We start from the raw sequence: 27575 nt of genomic DNA on the forward strand, positions 1-27575 counted from the left end.
TGCCATGGGCAAGTAGGTTTTCAGCCATTTCCAGGAAAACAGGGCTCCATCATGTGTAACAGTTACTTGGGAAAACAAACGCAATTGCTCCCAGTGTCACCCTCTCCTCTTAATGTTCCTTCTTCCTCCTACTCCCCCAGCTTTTATCACTGGGTGCAACTTCATACGGTCCAGGATATTCCTTGGGTCAGCTGCCCCAGCTGTGTCCCCTCCCAACTCTTTGTGCTTCCCCAGCCTACTCGCTAGAAGAGCAGTCTGAGAAACAAAAGGTTGTTGACATTATGTAAGCACTGCCCACCAATAACCAAAACATCCAAAACATAGCACTATATGAATTACTATGAAGAAAATTAACTCCATACCAGCCAAAACCGGTAGAGTCACATCACTTGAATAGTCTGAGGCAACTGAAAAAGACAGATAAGGAAAGTAAATTTTATACAGGCATGAAAAAAAAAAACCAAAATCAGTCAAGCTTAGTCAAAACATAGACCTTTCTGTCAAAAGGTTCAGAGCAACAGCAAGATACTGCTCAGTTCAGCAGAGTTCACTTGTTCTTTCAGTGGTGAAGGCAACTGACACAGCCCACTGCTCTTGAGAAATGCATGCCTAAAACAGACCTTCCAGTGAAAGCACCTCTCTAGTCATTAATTTTGGCTTGGTCTGATTTTTTACCTGGCACAACTGCACTAGATGTTCTCCACTAGGTAGACATTTTGAAAACATATCTAACTACACACAAACTGCACACATTGAAAGACTCCCCAGGTCTCCTTCAAAGCTAAAGAGATTTTGATAAAAAAGTAAAAGTTTTCCTGAGCTACTACAGGTTTTGTCACTTCCACAGCATTCACTGAGAGATAAGCCCACTTGCAGCTACTGGAGGATCTGTATCAGTCCTCATCTCTGTCAGCAAACCACTGAGTGTGCTTTTCCATTATGCATTTAACAGAAAAATATTTTTCTGTAGCATTATTTATATGTCCCTAGAGAGCAACTGCCAAAACAAGGGTAGCACTATAATATATATCTGAAAATGCAGTGGAAATTTGCACTGCTTTCAAAGATCTATAATAGCTCTACACTGAATCTCTCCATAATGCCACAAAGTCTTGAACTGTTTCATATTAAATTCCAGATCAACTTCACATTGTTGATTTTTCTTTTTTTACCTATAAAAACTTAAAATCTGTGCCCATTTGATGAAATACTGGCATAGCACAAATAGGACAGATCCTGATGCAGAAGTGTTAAATGAATTGCCCTATCCAAATGATTATAGCTTTCCAGCCATGCCTTTGGTCCCTGTAGAACACAAGCTTGTGCTGTCGCACCAACCTCTTCACAAGATCACCACAGTGATGATGTCAGTGATGATCCCAACATAAAAAGGATGTGGACCTTCTTGAGCAAGTCCGGAGGGCCCCAAAGATGATCCAACGGTTGGAACACATCTCCTAGGAAGACAGGGTTCAGCCTAGAGAAAAGAAGGCTCAAGGGGAGGCCACAGTCTTGAACTACTTGAGTATTAGTACTTCAAATAAGGTGTTATTTTTTCCAGATAAATATTCCCTTATACTTGGATGAGCATTAGGAGTAGTTTTGTATAAGTAAAAATCTCAAATACCTATTGTTTCCCACAGAAATAAGTTGCTATTGGTTTGAGTTAATCACATCTTACCAAATGATGTATTAAGCAAAAATAGGGGAGCAATGGTAGAAAGAAAAAAGAAAACCAAAAAACAGCCCCCAAGTCTTATTAAAGTGTATATTCAAGCACAAAACATTTCTGCAATCTAAACATAGGTATTGCCATTAAATTTGTTTTGTTGAGCTCCAGTGATGACAATACAGTTGCGTCATTTTAGTCGTGTTGCATATAACCATTATTTATTCATTATGGATCAAACATAACAAACAAAAAATACCCTCAGAAGTGTTTTGTTTGAATCTACACCTTTCTCTGAAGAGCAGCTCAACAGAACTGTGGAAGAATAGTGTTTTTAGTGCTTCTTGCAGGAAGAGAAGAAGGGAGAGGGAGGGAGAGACATCTAAGACTTCATTCCAGCCACAGGATTTACTAACATCCTACAGGCAGAGGTGATCACATTTAACCTAGCAACGATACCAAACATCAAAGAAATACAGCAATATAAAGCAGTAGCCAAATGGGTGGCTTTAGCTACCCTGAGTTACTGTCTTTCATCTGTGAGCTAAAGGTTAAAAAATAAGGTCTCTGTCAACTATGACAAAGATTGACTCCGGTTTTCCTTCTCCTCACCCTCACCCTACTTTGCACATGATAAGACTAGGAATGTAATCAGTTTTCCAAATCTCAAATGCCATCATCAGGAGATATTTCCTCCTATCCAGCTAGGAGAACACACACACATATCCTGCACAACTAGGTGAAAAGATTCCCCTGAAATATTTCTTTATTCTAATCAGAACCTTGCTCTTGTTTGTTTAGGAAATAATAGTAAATCAGGATGACCTGAAACTTTCATAACTCGCCTCATTTTCTCCAAGAGTTTACTGTTTTGTTGTTTATTTGCTTTTTGCCTGTTTGGTTTTTACTTTTTCACTTTTGAGACACTGTCTCTTTCTATACTGCCTAGAGCTTACTGAAATACTCTTTTGTTACTGAGGTTTTCTTCCCTGTGCAAATACTTTTAGAACAATCTTAACCTTCTCCTTTTTACAGCAACAACAGCAGATGATAGTAAAATGCTGCAGATAATATAACCTCAGGCATAGAAACACAAAACAATAAGTGTTTTCATGTAAACAGATAACAGGAAGTTTTAACAGTTGAAACATTAAGGTTCAAAAACATTTCTTAACTTCAGTTTTGAATTAGAAGGAAAATAAAGTCTGACATAACTTCTAAAATCCTATCCTAGAGAATTTAAACATATTTCTGCTGTGGGAATTTAGTTCACTTTCAATTATTAAAGAATGTAATGTCATTCAGATAGACTGATATTCCTACAAGGACTATGGAACTTTTTGGTTTTTATCTGTTCTAAAGAAATCTATTTATTGACCCCAGGTTAGCAGGTTTATCTTCTTCTTTGCAATATTTCAGATGCAGTGTTATGTAACTATAAAATAATGCATTTTACTGTGTTTTTACTTGATCTGAATTTTGATTTTTCTCCAGCTTCAGTATCTTTGTCTTGTTCTGCTTCACATCTTCCTTGAACACCCTACCGTCTTTATTACTTCTCTGTAGACCTTCACAATCATCCTGTATTCCTCAAGTTGTAAGTCAACAAGTATTAAAAAGTGCTACACCACACGCCTTCAACCTCTGCTACTACTCCTCTACAAGCTCAGGAGTGCTGCATCCCAACTAGAAGGAAGTGCAGCAGGAGGACCAGGAGACCTCCTTGGATGGATAAGGAGCTGCTGAGGAAAATTCAAAGGAAAAAAGAGGCTTATAAAAAGTGAAAGCAAGGACAGGCGACCTGGGTAGAGTACAGGGATGTTGTCCGGCAAGCTAGGGACCAGGTTAGGAAGGCTAAGGCCCAGTTAGAATAAAACTTGGCCAGGGATGTTAAGGAACAACATAGGCCCCCTGAGGAAGCTCTCAGGAGAACTGGCTACACAGGATTTGGAGAAGGCTGAGGTTCTGAATGACTTCTTTGCCTCGGTCTCCACTGGCAAAGGCTCTGACTGCACCACCCAGTTCTTAGAATGTAGACACAGAGACTGTGAAAATGAAGACCTTGGGCCCACTGTAGGAGAGGATCTGGTTCGAGACCATCTTAAAATTCTGAACGTGCACAAGTCCATGGGACCTGATGAAATCCACCTATGAGTCCTGAAGGAGCTGGCAAATGTAGTTACTAAGCCACTGGCCATCATATTTGAAAAATCATGGCAGTCAGGTGAAGTTCCCGACAACTGGAAAAAGGGAAATATAACCCCCATTTTCAAGAAGGGGAAAAAGGAAGACCCGGGGAATTACAGACCAGTCAGTCTCACCTCTGTGCCTGGCAAAATCTTGGAGCACATTCTCCTGGACAACATGCTAAGGCACATGAAGAACAACAAGGTGCTTGGTGACAGCCAGCATGGCTTCACTAAGGGGAAATCCTGCCTGACCAGTTTGGTGGCCTTCTTTGATGGGGCTACAGAATTGATGGATAAGGGTAAAGCAGTTGATGTCATCTACCTGGACTTGCGCAAAGCATTTGACACTGTCCCACACAACATCCTTCTCTCTAAATTGGAGAGATATCAATTTGATGGATGGACCACTCAGTGGATAAAGAACTGGCTGGATGGCCACACACAAAGAGTTGTGGTCAATGGCTCGATGTCCGGCTGGAGACCAGTAAAGAGTGGTGTCCCTCAGGGATCGGTGTTGAGACCGGTCTTGTTTAACATCTTCCTCGCTGACATGGACAGTGGGATTGAGTGTGCCCTCAGCAAGTTTGCCGATGACACCAAGCTGTGTGGTTCGGTTGATACATTGGAGGGAAGGGATGCCATCCAGAGGGACCTTGACACACTTGTGAGTTGGGCTGATGCCAACCTTATGAAGTTCAACCATGACAAGTGCAAGCTCCTACACCTGGGTCGGGGCAATCCCAGGCACAGCTACAGACTGGGCAAAGAAGAGATTCAGAGCGGCCCTGCAGAGAAGGACTTGGGGGTGCTGGTCAATGAGAAAACGAACATGAGCAGACTTCAGTGTGCGCTCGCAGCCCAGAAAGCCAACCGTATCCTGGGCTGCATCAAAAGGAGCGTGACCAGCAGGTCAAAAGAGGTGAACCTGTCCTTCTACTCTGCTCTTGTGAGACCTCACCTGGAGTATTGTGTGCAGTTCTGGTGTCCTCAACATAAAAAGGACATGTAACTGTTGGAACAAGTCCAGAGGAGGGACACGAGGATGATCAGGGGACTGGAGCACCTCCCGCATGAAGACAGGCTGAGGAAGTTGGGGCTGTTCAGCCTGGAGAAGAGAAGGCTGCGTGGGGACCTCTTAGCAGCCTTCCAGTACTTGAAGGGGGCCTATAGGGATGCTGGGGAGGGACTCTTCATCAGGGCCTGTAGTGACAGGACAAAGGGTAACGGGTTAAAACTTAAACCCGTTAGGTTTTAAGTTAGGGTGGTGAGGCACTGGAATGGGCTGCCCAGGGAGGTTGTGAGTGTTCCATCCCTGGCAGTGTTCAAGGCCAGGTTGGATGAAGCCTTGTGTGGGATGGTTTAGTGTGAGGTATCCCTGCCCATAGCAGGGGGGTTGGAACTGGATGATCTTGAGGTCCTTTCCAACCCTAGCTATTCTATGATTTTATGATTCTACGATTCTAATTCAGTGTAGTTAAAATTATTGTAAGTGTTCTAGTTAAGCCCCTTACATTTGATTTGGAATTAAGAAAAAAATCTTCAGTTGGAAAAGACAAATTTTAGAGATTTGCTAGCAAAAAGGTGCAGTGCTAGTGTACAGCTTGCCCTTATCTCTGTTATACTACCACATTCAAACAAATAGTCAGACATCCCAGGTTCACAGATCAAAAACATTAGGTTACATGAGTAACATCACATTACTTTTTAGTGAATTCCCTAAGTCTACTTTCTGGTCAAATTATTCCCTGATGTGACAGTTTTCTCCAAGGTCTAGAAAGCCCCTGAGGAAACAGATCAACTTCCCACTCCAGAGAAACCCCTGGCAATGGAGAGCTCCTGATACCCAGCTCCTCCCCAGCACCCTCCTTTATTATGTTAACAATGCTTTTGGTCACCAGAGGAATTCCATTGAGCAGTTGAAGTAGTTTATGTTGTTTAGAGCCTTGGTTCTCTAGGTCTACTAAATTCTGAAATATTTCCAATAGATTTCCACTGACCTTACGTAGCAATTGTTTACAACTACAGCATTTTGAAAGGAAGTAACTGAAAGCACAGTAGTAATTTATTTTATCAGCTACTGTCTCAGAGCAAAGCTAAGAATACCTGTTGAGGATTTCAGTGCCTCCTGGTACGCTTGAGTCTTGTGCTTCTGCAGTTCTGTGAATTATCTTGAAAACAAAGTGAGAGGTTCTCATATGAGAAGAAGAGTAGCAACAGACTTGACAGAAAACAGCATTATTTTTCTAGGTCAACACTCCTGGCACAATAGATGTGTTGCACAGTTTAAGAATACAACAAAGTCTGAGTGCTCACATGAGGAGCTTCAATTGTCCAGTGTGCCTGCAATAATAAGCTGAGATCCACAGTGCAGTTTATACTTACTATCTCAACATAAAGCAATGCTGTTCACTTTTTATAACCCAGAGCAATCTACCTAATCAGTTACTAGGTAGTATCAGATGATAGTGTTTTAATGTCGATATCGTTTTCCATCTTTGAAATTTGGATTACATTTTCTATGATTACCAGAGCTAAAGTTGGAAGAGCTAATATTTTCCTATTCTCTGGATTTGGCACTGTGTGACTTCACTGTAATATTCCTTTTTATTTTAAAATAAAACTGTACTTTGACAGAAAGAAAAGGAACAGAAAAAGAAAGGAAAGAAAAGGAAGAAAAGAAAGAAAATCGACCATCTCTCCAGCATCAAAACACAGTGCTACGAAGTGGAGCTCTTCAGACAACTGCAGATCACAAGTCTATCTGTCATCTGCTTACCTGGTTCTTCATGATTCTTTACAGCAGTGAAAACAAACCTCTGGAAGTACACAGAAATATAAAAGCCCTATATAAGCCAATTCAAACTAAGGAAAAGCAATTTGAAGCCATCACTTTGTTTCACTTTTTATTATGTTCAACATACATTGTAACTTAGTGACACTGAGAAAGCATAACTTCTTTGGCTGGGAAAAAGGTCAGACAAAGCTTTCCATGAATCATTTTATAGTGGGCAGCAAACTACAAAAAAATAAAGAAAAAACAAAAATCCCACAAAAAAACCCAACAAAACCCAAACCAAACAGGTAATTGTGCAGGAAACACACAGCTGAAGTGCTGTGCTCAGAAGCAGCTTCATGCTTTCCATCTGAAAGACTCTCCATAAAAAAAAATGTTTTTTATCAGCCATGCATAGAAAAGACATATGCCTGAATGTAATCATCTAAGTAGTGGATATGAAGGAATACATGCAGATTATTCAGTTCAGAAAAATACAGTTCAGATTTTATTTTAAGTGATTTTTCACTAAACCACTTTTTGAGATAACAACGAAAACTATAACTTGAACATGTCCCTGCTCATTGCAGGGAGGGTGGACTAGATGACTTTTGAAGGTCCCTTACAACTCAAACTATTCCATGATTCTATTAGCAAGAGAGAAGATGGTTTGTGTAAAAGAATACAGCAGGACCAGAAAAGAATTTTTTCCTCCTCTCACACACACCCCAAGAAAGAAAAATTACAATATCCCACTGCAAATCCATCACAGGTCTTGTGCTGTACTTTGAGACAGCCAAAGAGGAGACATGCTGAAATATCACTGGAGATTACATTTTATTACCATTTGCTACTTTAGTTTGGGCACAAAACCAGGTTTCTGAAGATTTGCATTACATCATCCGGCATTATATTGTTAAGCTTAACTTCAGGTATTCACATTAATATGATTGTACTTCCTTGGCTCTTCATGAAAATGAATGACCTTCATGAAAAATCAGACTTTCTAATGAATTAAAAAAACACCACACACATGTATTCACAACAGATTCACTGGAGGGAGAGAACATCAGAAAGTTTCTTCCAATCTACAGAAAAATGAGTTGCAGAGCTGAATGAAGATTCCTACAGCTATCTTATGTATACAGTTTTACTGCGTATTTCTGCATGGTTTAAATTCAGATTTTGTAAAATAACACTGTCATGCAAGTGTTCTTGTTGAATGAAACAGGAGTGTTTAAAGAGGCTTTTTGATAATTATAGACTTAATAATTCATCCTGATTTGAAATAACAGCTTTTGTCAAAAAGAAAAGCTTCAGACACATTTACATCTTTTTGTATTTTCAGATAGAATCATAACCCATTTCTTAAAAAAACAACCAAAAAACCAAACCTAAAAAAAAAAACCCCACCAGCCCACTGCCAACAAACCCCCCCCCCCCCCAAAAAAAAAAAAAAAAACACCAAAAAAAACCAGCAAAAAAACAAATCTCATCCCAGGACATTTCAAGTTTAAATTCTGATTTTACAACCACAGTAGAATACCATCTGTTTCATTAAAGCAGAGAAACTACTAAAAATCTAGGTAAACACTCCCACTGTAACAAGACAATAGGAGAAAGCATGCTTCCTTAATTAGCTTAGATTTAGGCTCTGTCCTTCATAAACTTACTACCACCTTGCACTATCCATAACCAAGAATAGCCTCAAACATGATTTCAATAGTATAAAATGCTGCTTTCTCTGCAGCAGGCAAGGAAACCCAAAACCGAAGAAACCTCATCGTTTGCTTGACAGAAGTGAGAGTGACAAAAACCTGAGAGCTATTTGATTTGACTTCTTCACAAATATAAAATAAGGATTCATTTTTAGTCCTTCACACACCTGCTGGACTCTTACAAGAAGAAACGCAGGTTAGGTAATGCCGCAAGAAGTCCCGTTAAGGTACCTGTTCAGACACACCCTTCATTCTCAGTAAGCAGTGCAGATCTGCCTTCAGCTGGTGACATGAATCATCTCCAGTAAGGAAGATTAGTCAAAAAATAGGGTATTCCTAAAAGCAGGGAGTAGTTCCCATCCCTGAACTACCAGAAACAGTTATTCCTGATGATGAGAAACACCACATTGATTTGCACAGGCTGACATGGCCCAAATTTCAGAAGGATTAATTGATCTACACCATGTATTGCATTGTCTCTCCTATCTTGCTTCCTCTTCCACATTAACCAAGTCAGAGCCATCAGTGAAGATGTTCAAGTATCTTAAGTGTGTTATGTGTGCAAAATACTGGACATTGCTTTGACCTAGTACGTATGCTCCTGTGGTGTAGATTTTCCAGGGCTCTTGACGTGGAAAAATCTTATTTCCTTGTAATTGGCCAGTTCAGATAACTATTATCTTTGTAATGGCTAAGAATAGGACTTCTAGACATCAGCATCAGCTCTTGGTTAGTAAAGATACTAGAAAGTAAAAATCAATGTTAAAAAAAAAAAAAAAAAACAAAAAAAACAACAAACAACAGTTTACTTTCCCAATTAATTCAATAAATGCTTGAGAAAGGTTTTTTCCCCAAAGACAGCATCCCAAAAGTTTCTGTCCACTTTATAACAAATTAATAAAATTAAACTTGTGCATCACTTCTCCAAACATACACCTGTCAGTTCCTGGTTTTCCTTCAGCTTTAATGATCACTGAAACTGATCTGCTCTGGTTCACATCTTGTCTGTAGTACTGTTTTGCTCATATCTGAGTAAGTCCATTAGTAAGACATATCTGTAGCCTTGCTTGTAAATGCCAGTCAGTTTGTGCATATGACATTATGGTTCTCTCATCCCTCTTGAGAACACAGTCTTTCTTCTTTATGTCTCTGAAACACAGCACCTACAACCAATATATTCACACTGGTGTTAGAACCATGGAGACCTTTATGAACTTACCTGTAATAAATCTGTCATTCCTAGCCATCCAGTCAAACACAGCTGCTTGCAATGCTTATGGTCTCTAGCTCACTCATATTTCTGCTAAGCCTGAAAACACTGCCCCATGGTTCATCATTCATGTCATTGCAATGGGGTTCAAAACTATCCTTGGATTAGACGCTCTTGAGGCGATATATATATAAAAAAAGGAAACATTCTTTTACACTACCACAGATTACAACAGTAAAGATTAAGGAAATTATGTTTTCAATATGTATCAATAGTTAAAACCTGTAAGGTTACACCTATAGGTTACACCTATAAGGTGTAATCTACTTTTGACCTGTTTAACTTCACCTCACTGTCTTCTTAAAGCAGGTTAAAAGCTTTCAAAAATAGAGACAAAGTCAGTCAGTCCATTCCAAAGCACATTTCTGTGCACCTGTTCATATACCTTTAACCAGGTGCAAGTGCCCACCGCAAAGAGAATTTAACTACTTCTAAGACATCATTATCTCATTCAGTTCACTGCATAAACATTCTTTAAAACTCATTCCCACAAGGTCTACTCCAACACTCCTGTTTCGTTTAGAATTCCAATAGCCTGCCAGTTTCTTTACTGGTGTTCTCTCTCTATTTTTCGTGGTCATAAAAAAGGTTAAGGAACAGAGAAGTACATGCATGCACACACATCCAAAATATAGTTTTTAGTAGCAGAAAGTGATGCTTTTGTAGTTTGACAGATGCTTTCCCCATGGAAAGGAGCAGCCCTGCAGAACAGCTGGCAATGCTCCACAGAACACTTGTCCTCAGACTGGAACACCTGAGATTGTACCGTATGAAAATGTCTTATAATTAATTTCAGCCAAAACCATAAAATACTCTGTCCTGCTACATGCAATACATCTCATAAATCTACAGTTTGACATTGGAAGTCTTTATCTCAAAAATCTCTTTTTAATTAGAGATTATATATCTCTCCTGGGTGTATTGAAGACCTACCAATTTGTGTGCAGCCAAAGCATTGCTTTATTTCCAATAAAATCCTGAAGTGTCAGTGTCTGAGTGTCAGCAATTATTTTACTCAATGCAACTTGTAAGGGATTCAACTATTCTGCATATTGCAAAGATTAATTCAAATGAAGATTTCGAAGTATAAAATTCCCAAGTTCTTCCTGCTGTTAAGAGTGACACTGCTGAAAGAAGAGAATGGATTGCCATTGCCTTCCAACTCAATTTTCTCTATGCCAGACCACTTACAGTAAAGAGCAGAGGTAATTGCTAGGATGTGGGGTTTGGGATTTTTGTTTAGTAGGGTGCAGAGAGGAGGTGAGGGTGTTGAACACACTCATACAGGATTCTCCAGTATTCTCCAGAGCTTGCAGATTTCCAATTTCAATTTTTGTGCAAAACTATGCCCAATCAATTTTTGTTATTATCTCATGTAAACCATTATGTCTACCACTTTTAAGTAGCAGAAGGTCAAAGTTAAGAACTGAGCAAAGGAAGTTTACAATGACTAATTTCATGCTTAGCTTCTGCACTAGACAACAAATAGTAGGGAAGACTCCCAGTTGGACACAGAAAAGAACAAGCATTAGGGATCATAATAAACGGTCTTCTTTCTGGAATCCTGCCATAAATTCTGACTTTGAGTTACCCTGGTTGTTCTGTGGCTCTTTCAGACTCTCTGATTCATTCACATTTATCTTTTTTGACCTTTCCAGTAGGCCTCAGAGTACAACTTCTGTTTTATTTATGCACAAATATCACAGAAACACAGCATGGTTGAGGTTGGAAGGGATCTCTGGAGGTAATCGGGTCCAATGCCCTGCTCAAGCAGGGCCACCTACACCAGCTGCCCAGGACCATATCAAGATGGCTTCTGAATTATCCCCAAGGACTGACACCCTCAGGGACTGGCCATTCGGCTAGTTTTCAACTCACTTCAGGATCTCTCCTGGTATCAGAGGCAGGCCCCAGGCACTCGCTGCAGCCTGTGACTTCAAAAGCTGCATCCTCCTTCTAAAGCTCAGTCTATGTCAGTGCCTCTACCATAGCAGGGCAGAAACTGCTCTGTGGTGTGTTATCACCACATCTAAGACTGTTACTGTGGCACTATTTTAACTGAGTGTCCCTTACTTTGTCCCCATTTTCATGAACTACTGCATCTGTTGGCTGTCTCATTACACTGACATCCCCTCCTCAAACTGCAGATCTCTTGTGGGTCTTGCTCTGCAGGCTTTCTGGACTTGGGTAGCACCAGCAAAAGTCTTGCCCTCACTGGACTGAATAGGACCCTTTTAACAGATTCTATCTGGATCAGAGTTTCAACACACATTTAAGTGTATGATAAATGTAAGGTGAGCTGTCCAGTATTTTTTGTTAAATAAACTGAGGGATGGGGAAACCAACAATAAAAACATGTTTTTACAATATTTGTGGATTTGCCAATAAAAACCCCAAACTACAGTTAAATAAATAAACAGATAGATGAGGGCATTGAATTATGTGAGTTCATAGGCAATGCTGCCATAACTTTTCCTTTACGAGTTTCCACATCTTTCCTCTGTTTTCAAAAACATGACATCTAACCATAAGGACACATTTGACCACATACTCCTCCCTTCTGGCATCATGCTAACAGTGCAGCAACCATAGTAAGCCACTGGAAAGGGAGGCAAAGAAAGTGAGTAGATTTTATATGGAGACATAGAAAATCATAATGAAAAAGTACTTTCAGAGATGCACTGATGCACTTAAGATTAAATCTTGTGGAGGGCTAAGTCACGGGCCTTGGCTAAAGAAAAAGCCCAGAAACGATTTCCTCATGCTCCCAACTTTATAAAAACATCTGTGGCTCCTGGTCTTTACAACCCTCTACCTAGAGACTGATGTTCTGCATTTACTGAGGCTTTTTTTCCTCAAAGTTAATTTTATTTTTAAGAATATATGCACAGACATGATAGCTTCAATGCTTGGTGGAACAGAAAAGCCTCTTTCATCTTGTTAACATTTTCAGTAGCACTCTACATTTTTTCTTTAATGGCAGAGCACCAGTATATGCTTTTAACTGTTATTTGTCGCCTGCAGGTTTCCCTAAGGTTTTTGCAAGACAACAGTCATTTTACTTCTGCAATAACCTTTCAAGGTGTAATCACACAGAAAACAACACAAAACATGTGGACAAAGCAATCACAGAATAAAGAGCAGACTTTGTCTACATTAAGAAAAAAAAAAAAAGAGGTTACATGATCATCATAATTTTAGTTAAAAAAAAAAAAAAACGAAAAAGAAAAAGTTGAAGGAGTATTAGTTGTAAGCTTTTCATACTATATTATCCTTACCTCTTTTCTATTCAAAATACAAAAAGAAGCTTCCTATATAAGCTAGTTAGGCAAGAGAAAAATGTTACACATTAAGGGAGAGGCTGTAGGACAGACCCTGGGATTCAGGAAGTGCACAGACCTTTTCTCCCGGGCAGCACAGGCAGCTGACCTGCCTGCAGAAGGGGTGTCCAGACGAAGGACAGGACCTCCTGCAGGGTGGCTGAGCTGCAGGAGGTGGTGAGGAGGATGCTTAGCATCAGGGAAGCTGAGGAGGAGATAGACACCTGGTTCCAAGTGCAGTCTGGAGGACCTCGGGGTATTGATTGACGAGAAGCTCAGCATGACCCAGCTATCTGAATTTGCAGCCCAGAAAGCCAACTGTATCCTGGGCCTCATCAAAAACAGCGTGACCAGCAGGTCAAAGGAGGTGATTCTCCCGGTCTACCCTGCTCTCGTGAGACCCCACCTGCAGTACTGTGTTAAGCTCTGTAGCCCGCAAGACAAGAAGGATGTGGACCTGTTGGAGTGAGTCCAGAGGGCTGCAAAGATGATTAGAGGGCTGGAGCACCTATCCTATGAACAAAGGCTGAGAGAGTTGGGCTTGTTCAGCCTGGAGAAGAGCAGGCTCTAGGAAGACATTACAGTAGCCTTCCCATACTTAAGGAGGCCTACAAGAAAGCTGGAGAGGGACTTTTTACAAGGGCATGTAGTGACAGAACAAGGGGGAATGGTTTTATACTAACAGAGGGTAGATTTAAATTGGATGTTAGGAAGAAATTTTTCACTGAGAGAGTGATGAGGCACTGGAACAGGCTACCCAGGAAAGCTGTGGATGTCCCATCCCTGAAAGTGTTCAACCTGGTGTAGTAATTGTCCCTGCCCATGGCAGCAGGGTTGGGACTACAGGATCTTTAAGGTCCTTTGCAACACAAACTGTACTATGAAACTATCATCAAAATGTACCATTTTTTTAAAGTTTGGTGACAGACTTTCATGGCCTCATGACTTGAAAATGCACGCTAAATGATAGAGAAAGGGGAGGGTAAGGAAAGGAAATGTCTATTATTAACTACTACAGAATTCTGCCAAAAAGTTATACAAGTCTGCATATTTAGGAAGACAACATTTCTGCTCATTGTCCAAGTTCATAGTCTGTAAAAAGTCTCTATAGAACATACTGTCTTTATGCATGTATTTAAGTATAGCTACTTTATGCACACATTTAGTTGTTCTCGCATAGCTTTGGCACCTCTTGCATATGATTTTATGTAGCAGGGGTGCTGCTCTCCATGTTCCTACTTCATGATGAAGGTCTGGAACTATGAATAATCTGTGTTCAATTAAACTGACTTCCATCAAGTGTCAAGCAATTTAGGAGCATAGCTTTATTTTCAAAAGCATCCGGAGGAGGCTTATTTTTCATTAAAAAAATAGATAAGGGTTTAGGACTCATTCACAAAGGCGCTTTAGATAACATCCATTTTTAATGAGAAAAGCTTCTTTTGTGAGTTTTTCTGAAGTGTCCCAGATTTTCAATCCTCCCCATTTCCCCACATACTCTGGTAAATTTCTACTTTTAATGCCTTTCAAGCTGAGTAGAAACAAAGCTGAAATTAGAAGTTTTTCAAAAGATGTAGGACTGAAAAAAAGTGCACTGCAAACAAGCCACTCTTTAGCTTTTAGCTACTTGTAGTCACTGTTGCTTGCACTCCCTTTCCCTAGCAGAATTCTTAAATATAAACAGGTAGAGATTTCAAATTAATCTGTTGTGGTGTAGATAAGAAGAAATGTAGGTAATTGTATTGGTCAGAACTGTGATGTTAATAAAACTACAGTTTCCAATGATTTAGGATAAGATCCTTGTGAAGACATGAAGGCAAGGATACTTCCAAGTCACAGCACATTGTCTGACTTGCTATTAGAAGCTAATTTGCACTATAGGAGAGATGTTTTTTATAATTACATTTATATATGAAAATCTGTCTTACAATTTTCCCCAAATGCACTGAAAATAAATCTTTCTTTCTTTTCTCTGTGATAGAGCAAACAGCATTGCTTGAATAGCACAGACTCAGGGAAAAATCTAGGCTTGGGTTTATACAGCAAGTAGTATTTTGCTCCTTTGCCCACAAAACTAGAAGTGAGAAGAGCCAGTAAATTATTTACCCCTCTGTACCTCGGAGTGCTCAGGAGGTTTCTCCATCCAAAGCAGGAAATACGAAGTATGAGGTGGTTATGTATTGGGGAATTCATTAGCCACAAAACATTTATGAACTGTGACAGTCCAGAAACACACTCTCACCACTCTGCAAGATTATTTCCATAAAAGTTGGTCTAGACTATTCATGCTCTGCACTTACACATGTTGAAACATTAAAATCCTCCAAAATTCAAAAACATACAGTGATTTTTTTTTTTTCTTATTAAGATGTAGTTCATATGGTGTCTTTCCATACACTAAGGATAAGGTAAAGAACTATGGCAGTGTTTACAGTCATCCCATTACAACACTCAAACTGTGTCATCAGAGCAGGAAGAAGGTATTATAAGCAGAAATCTGGCATCTAGTTAGCAGCAGAATTTTATCTTTGCAGCTAACCAAGGTCAATTGAAAAGCTTGACACATTGCACAAGGCTTCTTGTTCAATTCAGGTTTATTTATATGCAATATTTAACTAGCTCTTCAGAGAAAGCTTAAACAAAAAGCTTCCTAAGCAGCAGCCTTGAGTCTTGACTCCTGAAGAGAGTTTCAGGGAGTGGAAATCAACACAAACTTCAGATTAATCCTTGAAGCAGAACCTTCCTCCCATTTGACCAGGCAAGACAAAAAGTCAATGGAAGGTGGGACTCGCTAAAAGCAGATCCCAAAAAAATCTGTGTCAAGATGGTTTCCTGCCCAATTTTTATGCTTTCTGCCATTATTAGGGAAGTGCTGTTTCACTAAACCAAAAGTTATAGAAAACCAGACATAATTTTGTTCACAAGGTACCACTTCTGCTGTCATTGCAATTTTCGTATTACTTCATTCCAAGAACCACACCATCAGACTGGAGCCTAAGAAAAGAAAGATGATCTGCACTCATTCTGCTGCTTCAACTCAAACCACTCAAAGACACACACAGTTACTATAGAACAGGAAAAGGAATGAGAGAAAATAAGGCTGAGAGAAAGAGCAAGTGAAAGACTCAGTATTATACTTCCATGGTACTTCATTATGAATAAAAATTAGGGTTTACAAGGTTAGGATGAAATACAGGATGGGCCCTATTTTACTTTTAAACCCAAAGTTAAGTCTCTATGCTTTCAAAAACTGAATTTAATATTGAAAAGGAGAACCAGATACTCTCCCTTAAAAGCTGACTGCTACCTGTTACTTAAAATAATAAACACATTTTACTCATAATTTATGTTCATGCTTCTGCACTCCCAACATAGCTGTGAGAATTCACAGAAGCAGATGGAAAAAGGAATTTAATTTCCTTCCTCAGCATTCAGTATTTTACTGTTTACCTCTAAATTAAATTCTGTTTATAACAAATGCATTGTCACCAGTCATTTTACGCTAACTACTGAAAAATTACATGATCAAACACAGATTCTAAGGATGCAGAAATGAAATCAGTCACTTTCATATTAAACATCTGACTTATGCATTGCATTACCAGGGTACCATTTGGTAATGATAGCCAATCCCAGCTTTGTCTGTTTCTTACATTATTTCCCTTTATTAGCTATGAATATTTAACATAACAAAGCTAGGAAAGGCCCCTCTCAGAATTGCAATTAAATTTTAAGTAGATAGGTTTCAGGAACTGAAAACAGAAGAATGCATATAAATGTAAAAAAAGTTGTTGAAAGTTACCCCACAAGAGAGTAGAGCTGAACTTTCTTAATAAAACTAAGCCATTATGAGGTTAGAAGGAGTCCTGAAAAAAGAATGGATACAATTTCTTCCATCCAGCAACAGAAAATAAAAATTAAAATGAAACTATGCCAGAGCTTTTAAAAACACACAGCTGTTTAAAAACTGGAAAAAGTGGGGTTTGTAACAAGAAGGTAGAAAAACTTCCTAGCAGCTTGACATAATCACTGTTTGAGTGGCAATCACTTTTCAGGCTTCTGTTGAACTATGTCCTCTAAAACTCATTGCCCCCCTCCTTCCTCTCCCCAGTAGGTCTTTATGAAGATTGTGGTAGTGCATTTTCTAGAAAATAGAAACAGCAGTGGCAAACCAGTTACTTCAATATGCAAGAAAACTACAGCAACAAGTTTTTCACACACATGACACCCCCACCACAACACACACCCCTCACTGGAGATTGGCATTAGACACATCACCTGCGTGGAATAAATGGATACAGCCTATCCTAGAAGTTCTGGGTTGTGCTCAGCACATTTGATCAATGCAGGGGGTGGTGGATCCACAGGAGGAGAGTCTTTGTCTATATGATCCTTACACTTGTATTGCAGGACAAATTAATTGCCCAAGCACAGAAAAATGGTATGCAGGTATAGATAAAGGTAATAGAAGGAAAGGTATTCCATGCTAATAATTAACCGAGTGGAAAGGGTCTGCCTTTACAGTGAACCGGAGGAAAAAAAGCATAGGAAGTCCACACAAAGATGAAACTTCAAATAAGTAAAAGTGACTCCCGAAGTTACATGGTGTCTTTTTCCCACACAGGAAAAAAGATAGAGAAATTCATGTACAGAGCATTTTTTGTATAATGCTATCTCAGTCTGTTACCCCAGTTTCAGTTCCTGCTGTTTAGACAAGATCCTTATGAAGTATTAGTTATCTCTGGATATAGAAGTATGAGTTATGCCCTTGTGCCCACTTCCTCCGAGTAGCGTGTACTGAATACAAGTATGATCAAAACAATTAGAAAAAACATTTAAGAAAAAAAATAGGGGGGAGGGGGCTGGGGGGTAGAATAAATAGATACAATATTTTCTACTCTAGTTATTATCCACGGTAAAGGTGTTTCATTTCCCAGAAATTATAATTGCATCAAGAAAATCCAGTATTTCAGGCCCTAATTTGCACACCTATAGCTCAAATTTTAGAATTAGTCTGGATGCATGCAAAGTTAATAAATGTGTTTTTATATGTACTTCACATACACAAAGATTACTAAATTTTCATAAGGAAAAAAAAAAAAGACAGAAAAGTATCTATAAAACCTTAGCTGAAATGAACACAAAATGTAGATTGCATTTCTTTATGCAACACTTTCAAAATAAAAAAACCTCATTACCCCAGAGTAATGTTTGATATTCACATTAAATACATGATTATACATTCATTCATGTAGAACCAACATAAAAAGCACCATGGTATACATTCAGAGTTGGCAAAGTTTTGAATCTCCACATGTCTTTCCTCAGGTCATTAGTCTTTTGCAGTGGTTCAAAAATTGCTATATAATCAGAAATACATGAGCATGTCTATAGCTTTCCACAAGAAATAAATCTTCATTTATATACCTTGTATTAATAAATACCTATCTTTGGGGGAGAAAGGGAGGAAGGAAACTGTTAATAGAAGGACATTACAGACTAATCAAGGTGTCCTTGGCTGACTTATACAGTGATATTTCACATAATGAGGACCATGATAAAGTTTGTGTTCCAAAACATTTTATGTCATTTTAACTTTGCCACAGGCACCAAGGTTAGTGCTAATCACTCCAGTCAAAGCCATTAACTTTGAAAAGCTAAAACCTAGAAAAGGACATTAATGAACTCAAAAAGAACCAGCAGTTAATATGCAGGCTTTTTAGCTGAACTCATTACTCAGACAGTGCACAACATGTGCCTCACAGGGTACTGCCATTCTGTAGGTAACAGAACTCATTCGACTCTGAAACACCCCATGAAAAACAAACTCATCAACCACAGGAACATTTCAATTCATCCACAACACCAACAGCATAGACTGTTGTAGGATACCAAACGAATGAAGGCAAAGGATCTAACCTGTACGCTTCTGGCTGGACCATGAACAACCAAAGCAGAGGCTGGGCACTGTTAGAAACACAGACCTGGCTATTTTCCACCCTTCCCACCTCAAAGGCTGGGGAGGGTTAATCCTAGGAAAAGCAGCACTTTGCAACCTGCAGAATATCTGGGCAGCTCCACACAGCTGTTTCCTGAAATGGTTCCAAAGTAACAAGTTGTCTTAAGAATCTCAACCTAAATTATACCTAGGAGCTGTTCTAGCAAAGCTAGAACACAAAACTGAGACATGCAGTACTCAGCAGACTTTTCTGAAGCAGTCAAGAGTAATTTCAGCAAATGGGAATTACCACATTGACACATTGACACAAAGGCTGGCTACCAGCAGTCTATCATAACTTTCTACCATAAATCTGAACTCTTATGAGTCATGTGGAAGCCTTTGATATAACAAAAATAAGATCATATCAATTTTATCAGTGCAAGCTGCAGAGTGAGGGAGAAAACAGACACTGATAATTATTGCATTGTAACTCTTGAGCTGTATCAATATGGAAAGATGCGATTTTTCCACAAGCTAGAATAACTGAAGGGTGGCGAAGAGTGGTGGCTATCTTCATCGCATTTTTGAAGATAGCAGTTTAGCAAAAACTTGATTCCACAAATAATCAAGGACAACAAAAGGGGTTAAAAAAATCTCCATGAACTGATACTCCAGTCATCCATCAGCTTCAGAGTGCAAATTCAGCAGTGAAAAATGCCTTTGGCAAAACATTTTGTGAACTAACATGATAGGATGGCAAGAGTTTCCATAATCACTCCTCAAACCAAACTGTTCCTGCTGGGAGGACTGTTCCCTGCAGGATTCCCCCAAATGGAACTGCAGTGCAGACTATTTATTGCTAGACCAATGGGCTAACCCTGGGAAAAAGTTAAAAGTATGTGTAACAGGGACATTTCCAGCTCAGGGTACAGAGCCCTATAATCCACTATCTCCTTCCAGCCCCCATCCATACAGCTACAGAAGTGCCAAAATCTACAGGAAAATAAAAAATAAATTAAAAAAAAACCCAACAAACAAAAAACCACAAACAAACTAACCCAAAACAAAACAAACAAAAAAAAACCCTCCTGAGAAGGACTGAAAGGTTTGCAACTCCTTAGGAATACGCTGGTCACTTAGCAAAAAGCAACAGTACTTAACAAAACAGAAAACAAAACCCAAGGGCTAACCACAAGCATGTTGAAGCAATCTGTATTGCATTAAAAGGAGGTGTTGATATTACTCAAGTCTTACCCAGAATTCTCCCTCAGTTTCTTAAGGCATTTGTTCCCTTTATCTATGTCACTAAACAATCTCAAACATTTCTATAGCACTAAATATCAGTAACTACTTTCCAGCTCATTCATTATTCCTTGTCATATTTTGCCTATTTTTGTTCCCCAGCTGAACATTCTTATTTAGAACTCAGCCCATCAGCTCCTTTTGTTCTGCAAGCTTCTGTAAATCTGGCACAGGCAACTTCATTCAAGGTGGCCTCACTCTAAAGCGTCATTAAGCAACAAGGGGAATAGCTATAATGCTGGTTACTGGCACAATTAAGTGAACGCCTTTTTAAATAAAAAAGCTTCCTAAGAGAGAATGTCTTGTCACTCTGTGAACACTTTTATGGGATAGGAAAAAAAAAAAAAAAATCACTCCCAGAATTGTTTAGTTATACCTGCTATCATTACCTTAAAACTTGTGTCAGAAATACACACTTCTTGATTCCCTATCTTAGCAATATGTACAAATAGTAAAATCTCTCTGCCCATGCAGAACTTTGCCAAAATTAGCTAGAACAGTTTTGTAGGAATTGAGCATTCACTTATAGTAAGCTTTTTACAATACTGGGGGTCTTTGACTGTCTCAAGCTCCTAGCTAAGGTTGTAACTACCGTGACTTCGTTGCTGGGCACACATTGTGCCCTTCCTTCAAACACCCTAGAAGGTTTCAATGTCTTATATTCTTCATATCTAATGAGTCACAGAATGATAGAAGAGTTAGGATTGGAAAGGACCTTAAGATCATCTAGTTCCAACCCTCTGCCATGGGCAGGGACACCTCACACTAGACCATGTCACCCAAGACTCCATCCAACCTAACCTTGAACACTGCCAGGAGCATTCATCACTTTGGACAACCTGATCCAGTACCTCACCACCCTCACAGTAAAGAACTTCTTCCTTGTATCTACTTGATACTTTCCCTGTTTAAGTTTAAACCCATTACCCCTTATCCTATCACTGATAATTTATACCCACTCAGGGCTGAGCTGCGAGCTCCTGGTCAAGGCATGCCAAGGACCCAAGGCTGCCTTGGTGGCTCTTGCTGCTCAGAATTGAGACTTCTAGACATGGTGTTTCCCCTCGCTCCGGTGTTGGAGGCATCCTCTTTGGAAATACTCACCTAGAGAAATCATAACTAAGGGAAACTTGTAAATGTCTACTTTGTAAATTCCACCGTAGACAGTTCCTTTCCAGTCTACAGTTGCCAAGTTGGTCAATGTGTCTCTCTAAGAGTACACATTAGCTCCTGACATTTAGCGGAAGTAGGGAGAGAGCTGGATGGCTTGGAGGAGATAGGAGTAAATCAAGGAAAAAATCCTTCTTCTCAAGGGACATATGATTTTACTGGCATCTCAAAAAAACAGCTACTTGCTAAATGAATTAACATCTTATCTCTGATATGTGTGACTAGACTGACTATGATACACCTTGGAAGAATGCAGAATTATTTTAGTGAAAGCTTTATAAACTGTAGACAACACAAAAACTGTAAGGCCAGAAAGACAACCTCATCTCAAACAACTGGAGAGAGTAACTAGTGGCCTAATCAAACATGTAATATTTAAACTCTGCATAACAACAAAGAGCTATATAAGAAATCTTACTACATATATATAGAAAAGTAATGATTAAAGAAAATTAATATTGGTCTAACTTCAGTTGAAAGAAAAAAACTATACAGAATTCATAGGGCAAGGATTAGGTTTTTGGGGAATATGTCTCAGTCCTGCTCAGGATGATGTGTTCCTCTAACTCCTCCATACAAACCATTTAAAGTTTCAAGATAAACTTCAAAGGGAGGAGGTCAAGTGCATAACAGCTGCAGAGAAAGGGATTATTTAATGTCAAATGTTACATTGCTTTTATCATGACACTTCCTATATTTGGTGGTATATGTCTATTTTTTTTGAAAGTTCCAGATTTTGAAGAGCAACTGTTAGGTAAGCAACCCTTTTTTCAGTACAAAGTTTCCAATTACAAAGAAAAGTTGGAGAACATTCCTTGCAGAGCTTGCTCTCTCACACAAAAAAAAGCAAAAATTACATTATTCGTTTATTTATTCCTTGACAACACTATTTGGGAAGAAGTCCAAGTTATTAGGTAGGATTGTCCATCTGTTAAAATCCATGTTTAATTTGAGCCTGAGAAATTTGAGTCCCAGTCAAATTTCATTCATTTGTAGTCTCCACAGTATTTTGTTTGCCTTCAGTACCTAAACTGCTAAACCATACAAGTCATCTGTCCCATGGAATAATGTGTGTAAGGTCTCAGAGTTACAATTGCCTGTATCTTCAAAGCATCATCACACAAAATACATATTAACAGGGTAAACATTCTTCAGTTATTCATACAACCATCAAGTCCAAGAAGTGATAACCTTGCTCATTTACTAAATAAAATGAAAGACTTGGATGGGATCCAAAGTCCCCTCATTGCAGGCCATGACTTTAGAAACTTGATAGTCATGCCCTTGAAAAGCATTAACAGGAGAAAAAGAAAAAAAGAACAGAGAGAGAACGAAAGTCTCGACAGAAGCTTTTGACTGTGGAGCGTGCGTGCTTGCCACTGCGGCTGTGTCATCAATATCAGGCTTTAGCAGCCTCCGGTTTTCACTACTTTCTTTGTTAGTATCTCTTGAGACCTTTTTCAGAAATTGTATCCTACAACGTTACAGGTTTTCTATCCTTTGTACTGCTGAGTTCTTAAACTTTGTTCTATATATCTCCAAGCAAGGTATGCTGCTTCAGTACACAAATTAGTGCTACAATTTTCTTTAGAAGTTTTAAATTATCATGTGTTGACTCCATATCAACTGCGCATAACACTAGAATAAACTGCCAATGATTTGAGATTTATATATATGTCATCACTGATATTTTTTCTTTCCTTCCAGCTTAGAAACACACAAAAATTGTCAATTTAACAGATAACTCCTGTAATAGAGAACATTTGGATACATAAACTTTTATTTTACAAGAGGACAGTTTCAGGTACAAATATGTACCAGTTAAAACACTAACAAAACAATTATATACAGCTCTATAATGCTTGATTCTGAGGAAAAAGTAAAAGTCTAATGTGTTTGGTCTCATCTACACAAGTTGCATAACATCATTCTTTCAACATTAATTGATATAAGATGCTAGTCATAACATACATTTGATTGTGTCACGTTTACTTCCCTTTATCTTTGTAATCTATATTCCTTGAAAAGCCATTCTGCAAAACACTCTTTGCAGCCAAACAGTGCTTTCAGAAAGGTACCTGTGAAAAGTTGCCACAGGCCCAGTGACAAAGCACTCCCTCACCTCTGCAACCTTCTGTGTATGAGGTACTTTAAGCAGTTTGCCTTTATAATGGCCAACAGCTGTACAGTCTAACCTCAATCACACCTCTTTGCACATAAGGTCTGTTCAGTGCAGTTTTTCCAGAATGTTTCTGTTTTCTACAGATATCTAACAAATAATCACTTTCACAAAGTATCCTTTAAACAAATGACCATGAATTATTCAGGATAAAAACTAAGGACTCACTTGCAAAAAACAGCTTCCTGCTTCAGTCTTGTTTGTTTTAAAAAGCTGCAAACAGCTAGATTATAGACATTAAGAGGTCTCCCCTCACTACATTTAGGCTGCATCTGGCATTTAGCCAGATTCTTAAATGTGCAATTTGACAAATCAGCTTAGGCATAGAGCACAGAAGCACCAATTCTACAGAGTTTTACAAGTTACCCACCATTTGCTCAAACATGCAAAGTACTTTTATAATCTCCTAAATCGTTATCCATATGCAGGCTACTTGATTTAAAGCTGTCACACGTGTGCAGTATCAGAGCTAAAAAAAAAACAACCAAATAAAAAACCCCAAACAAACCAAGACACTTCAGACTTCTTTTAACTCAGGCCTAGTACAACAAAATTAGAGGGGTTGTAGAATGCAAACTCACCATCTAAGTCAGACATTGGCCAAGTTCTGAGGGTTCATGTAAAATAACTATCACCGTTTTCCAGAATATAAACTCACATGCTTTTTTTTTTTTATTCCCTTCAGTAATGCATGTACTTCTGTTTAAATTAAGCTGTAAATTCAAGTAGCTTACCTTCATTCATCATTCATCTGCACTGAACTCAACAGCTCAGGATTATGCACATGCAGCAGGACTTCAAAATAACTAGCATGAGGCATATTCACTCTACAAGACAAATGTCCATTTAACTTGGAATTCGAACCTTAATTTTCAGACAATTTCTCACAGCCTTTCCAGAGGCTTTGTTCTCTTTCTACAGTACCTGAAAACCTTCTTTAAACAGAATACCAAGGGTGCGTTAGGTTTCCAGGGAAGACCAAGATCTTCCTTGATGAATCAAGAGCTGTAAACAGTACCAATACTTTGAGAACATGCTTAGTGAATTGCTCGCTGTACTTGCCTGAGCACTCCTCTGCTGTTTCAGTTCTAAAGAGAACAAGTGAGTTTTGGTACAGACTGCGAGGAGACAGCTACACACTAATTCATTGAAAATACACAGAAATTATGAGCAACAGTCTAAAACAAATGTAACACTAGTTTACAGGCACTTGACTCAATAAAAGCAAGTCTGAATCTTAACCACAGCAAATCTGTTTTCCTCTGCACATTCTGTAGAATTAGTAAGCAATATCTAGTCTCCTTTAACACAGAAAATAGTATGGTTTATTATCAGAACAGAGAGGGTTAATCAGCTCTACAGACTCTGACCTATGCCATTTAAACAAGGGGTGTCTCAAGATCTTAAACATTAGGCACTCATTTTTATTCTTCTAAGCAAATGGCCCAGGTATTTGGCTACCAAGTCAGTCTCACCATCAGTGTCTTGAAGGGCTAAGCATCCCAAGCCACTATGTTCCATTTCCAACTAGCCAGTCAGTGCAGGAGGAATGCTTTCCACTCCAAACATACAGGGACTCTGACAGAGAAGGGCTTCACCTACCATTGCTTCTTTAATGTAGTGAGCCTAGTCACAAAGTGGCTACTATTTCTGGTGACAGATCTACCAGGTAAGCCACATGACCCTGCACCTACAGAGTTTCTCAGCCTAGGGCTCATTACTTAACTAATGGGGGGGGGGGGGGGGGGGGGAGAAGGGGAAGAGAAGAGAAAGAAAACATTATTTCATCTACAGTGTTTTTAGAGTAGCTTTGAGTCGATAGAATACGCGTGAAATATCATTCTTAACGAAAGGCGAAGAACTGTCTGTGCCTAGTCTTTTTTCCCCTTCAAAACCACACCACTCTGCTTATACAACAGAAATCACTGTTAGCAGACCACATCATATCATCTCATCTCTATAACCATCAACTCTTCTCCCATCTCTAGCAGAAAACAGTCCAGTCTTTCCTGCTTCGATGACAGCTTTCAAGAAATAGCAACACAGAGAGCTACAGTAAAATGGATCCCCCCTCAAGTCAGCTGGCAAGACTTCTTCCCAAAAAGGTTAAAAAAAAAAAAAAAAAGGCAATTTCTTGGGTGAAATTCCCTTATTAACAAACATAAAAAACACCAACTACTTAATTATTTTGCTTGTTTCCAGATATTGAAATCTGGAGACTTTGGAACTGCAAGAGATTATTTGCTTCCTACAGCAAACCATCATTTTTAACTTTTATTTATTAATGGCTTCCTCATGAAAACAGGTCAAAAACATCAACCTCCTACCTTCTCCAAAATAAGCTCCAAGACAATCCTTTCAGCCAGGTTTCATTCTAAACTCACCTTAGATCTCCACCCAAAAGAGCCTTTAACAAATTAAACACAAACACTGCCTGCCCTTTTGCAATCGCAAACCACACCACATGTGCACTTCTGCTCTTAAGCAAACCCCACGGCCCAGAGTGCTTAGTGCTAAATAGATGAAAACTCCCACCCTCTTGAAGCACCAGCAGGCTGCACATTCTCATACTTGCAGCTGCAAACACAATGTAGCTACAAATGCTGAAGCAACGTGAACACTTAGCCCTACCTTCTCCTTCAGCAAAGCTAACCTTACATTCCCATGCAAGACAATTATACTGTGTAAAAAGAGCATCCGCTCACTGCATACCTATTCTCCAAGAACATTCTGAGTCATCGTTGCTGAATTGACTTCTTGATATACTTTCTACTCCTGTATACATTGAAAAGCATATCTACACATAAAGAAAGCATGGTTTGTTTGCTTGAACATGTAAATTCTGACACATCACCACACTGCCTCAATTTCACCTGCTGAGCCAAACCATAAACTCCAGTCCCACTGAAGACAATTAAGTGCATCTGTGCAGACTCACAGTCATAGTTACAGGTGTAACAGGGCTCAATTTCAAAACAGGATATTCCACCCTGCCAGGCCCTGTCATGTATAAACAGTCAACAGCTGCTCTGCATTAGACATCTTTTACAGGCAGAGACAAGTTAGGTCTATTTTTCAGACCTTACCCTAAACTCTAGCTTAAAAAAAAATGATATTAAAATAAAATGGTCTATATAGTCTATAAAATAGTCTTTATAGTAGTCTTTGGACTGCAGAGGACATAACCCAGCTCATAGGCATTCTAGTGATACACCTTGTTGCCACACAATGAAAATCATAAGTCATTAGTACATTTTAATGACACCCCAACTGCATTCAAGTCAGCCATTCAGCAGTAATTTAAACCTGGTAAACACCTACAGCAGCTACTTAAGACATCAGAAGTCACAGTTCAGGAAGAGAGTGTGCCTCATCTCTGATCTCTGTAGTTCTTTGCCCAGGGCTATAGGCTGCTAATTCTTCATGAAAGTATAGTACATAGAATAAACAAACATCATGGATAAAGCCACAAATAACACATAGATGAGGCTTTCATTTGCATAATCAGGGCTGTATATGTGGAGGACATGGGATATGTAACCTTGCCAGTGGAAATTTCTGATGTTGGCAATGATGTGGAAATTAATACACCAGTTTGACCTTGTCTAAAATCAAACACAATAAATATGGAATACATAATCATTTTTACCACTTCCATTGTAAAGCTTCACTGTAAATCACTTTGCATTTCTTGAATTTCAGTCTAGTGCTCCATCTATTAGCTAATAATTGCTCTAAAAATACTGATACATCAGCTTGTATTTATTCAAAACCTGCTTCCCTCAACACACAAGACAAAGACGTACACAAACTGTAAAGGTGAAGGAAGAGAAGAAATGGGAGTTGTGACAAGAAGGGTGATTTTTCATCAGCTACCTACCAAGCCCTGTTGCAATCATCATCTGTGGAGTCTGAAGTAGTTACAAACTTTTTAACATTATAAAACTTAGGCTGTAGGCATGAAGAACAACCTGCTGGCCTTAAAAAAAAAAATATTTTTTCCAGAGTTTATACTAATAGTATAATGAGTGAAAAACTAGACAT

At 39.0% G+C, this 27575-nt stretch overlaps 1 long non-coding RNA gene across 2 annotated transcripts; it reads right to left on the bottom strand.

Moving 5' to 3' along the window:
• LOC136009304 (uncharacterized) lies at nt 1-26003 on the bottom strand. Of its 2 annotated transcripts, none has more exons than XR_010610475.1 (4): nt 25916-26003; nt 5962-6026; nt 1339-1457; nt 1-407 (listed from the first exon to the last, which is right to left on the bottom strand). It is a non-coding gene; the product is annotated as an uncharacterized LOC136009304 (long non-coding RNA). The 2 variants fall into 2 exon arrangements; XR_010610476.1 differs by having other exon boundaries at nt 1339-1477.
• Nucleotides 26004-27575: the final 1572 nt, after the last annotated feature.

This window comes from Lathamus discolor, chromosome 2, assembly GCF_037157495.1.
Source record: "Lathamus discolor isolate bLatDis1 chromosome 2, bLatDis1.hap1, whole genome shotgun sequence".
Lineage (NCBI taxonomy): Eukaryota > Metazoa > Chordata > Aves > Psittaciformes > Psittacidae > Lathamus > Lathamus discolor.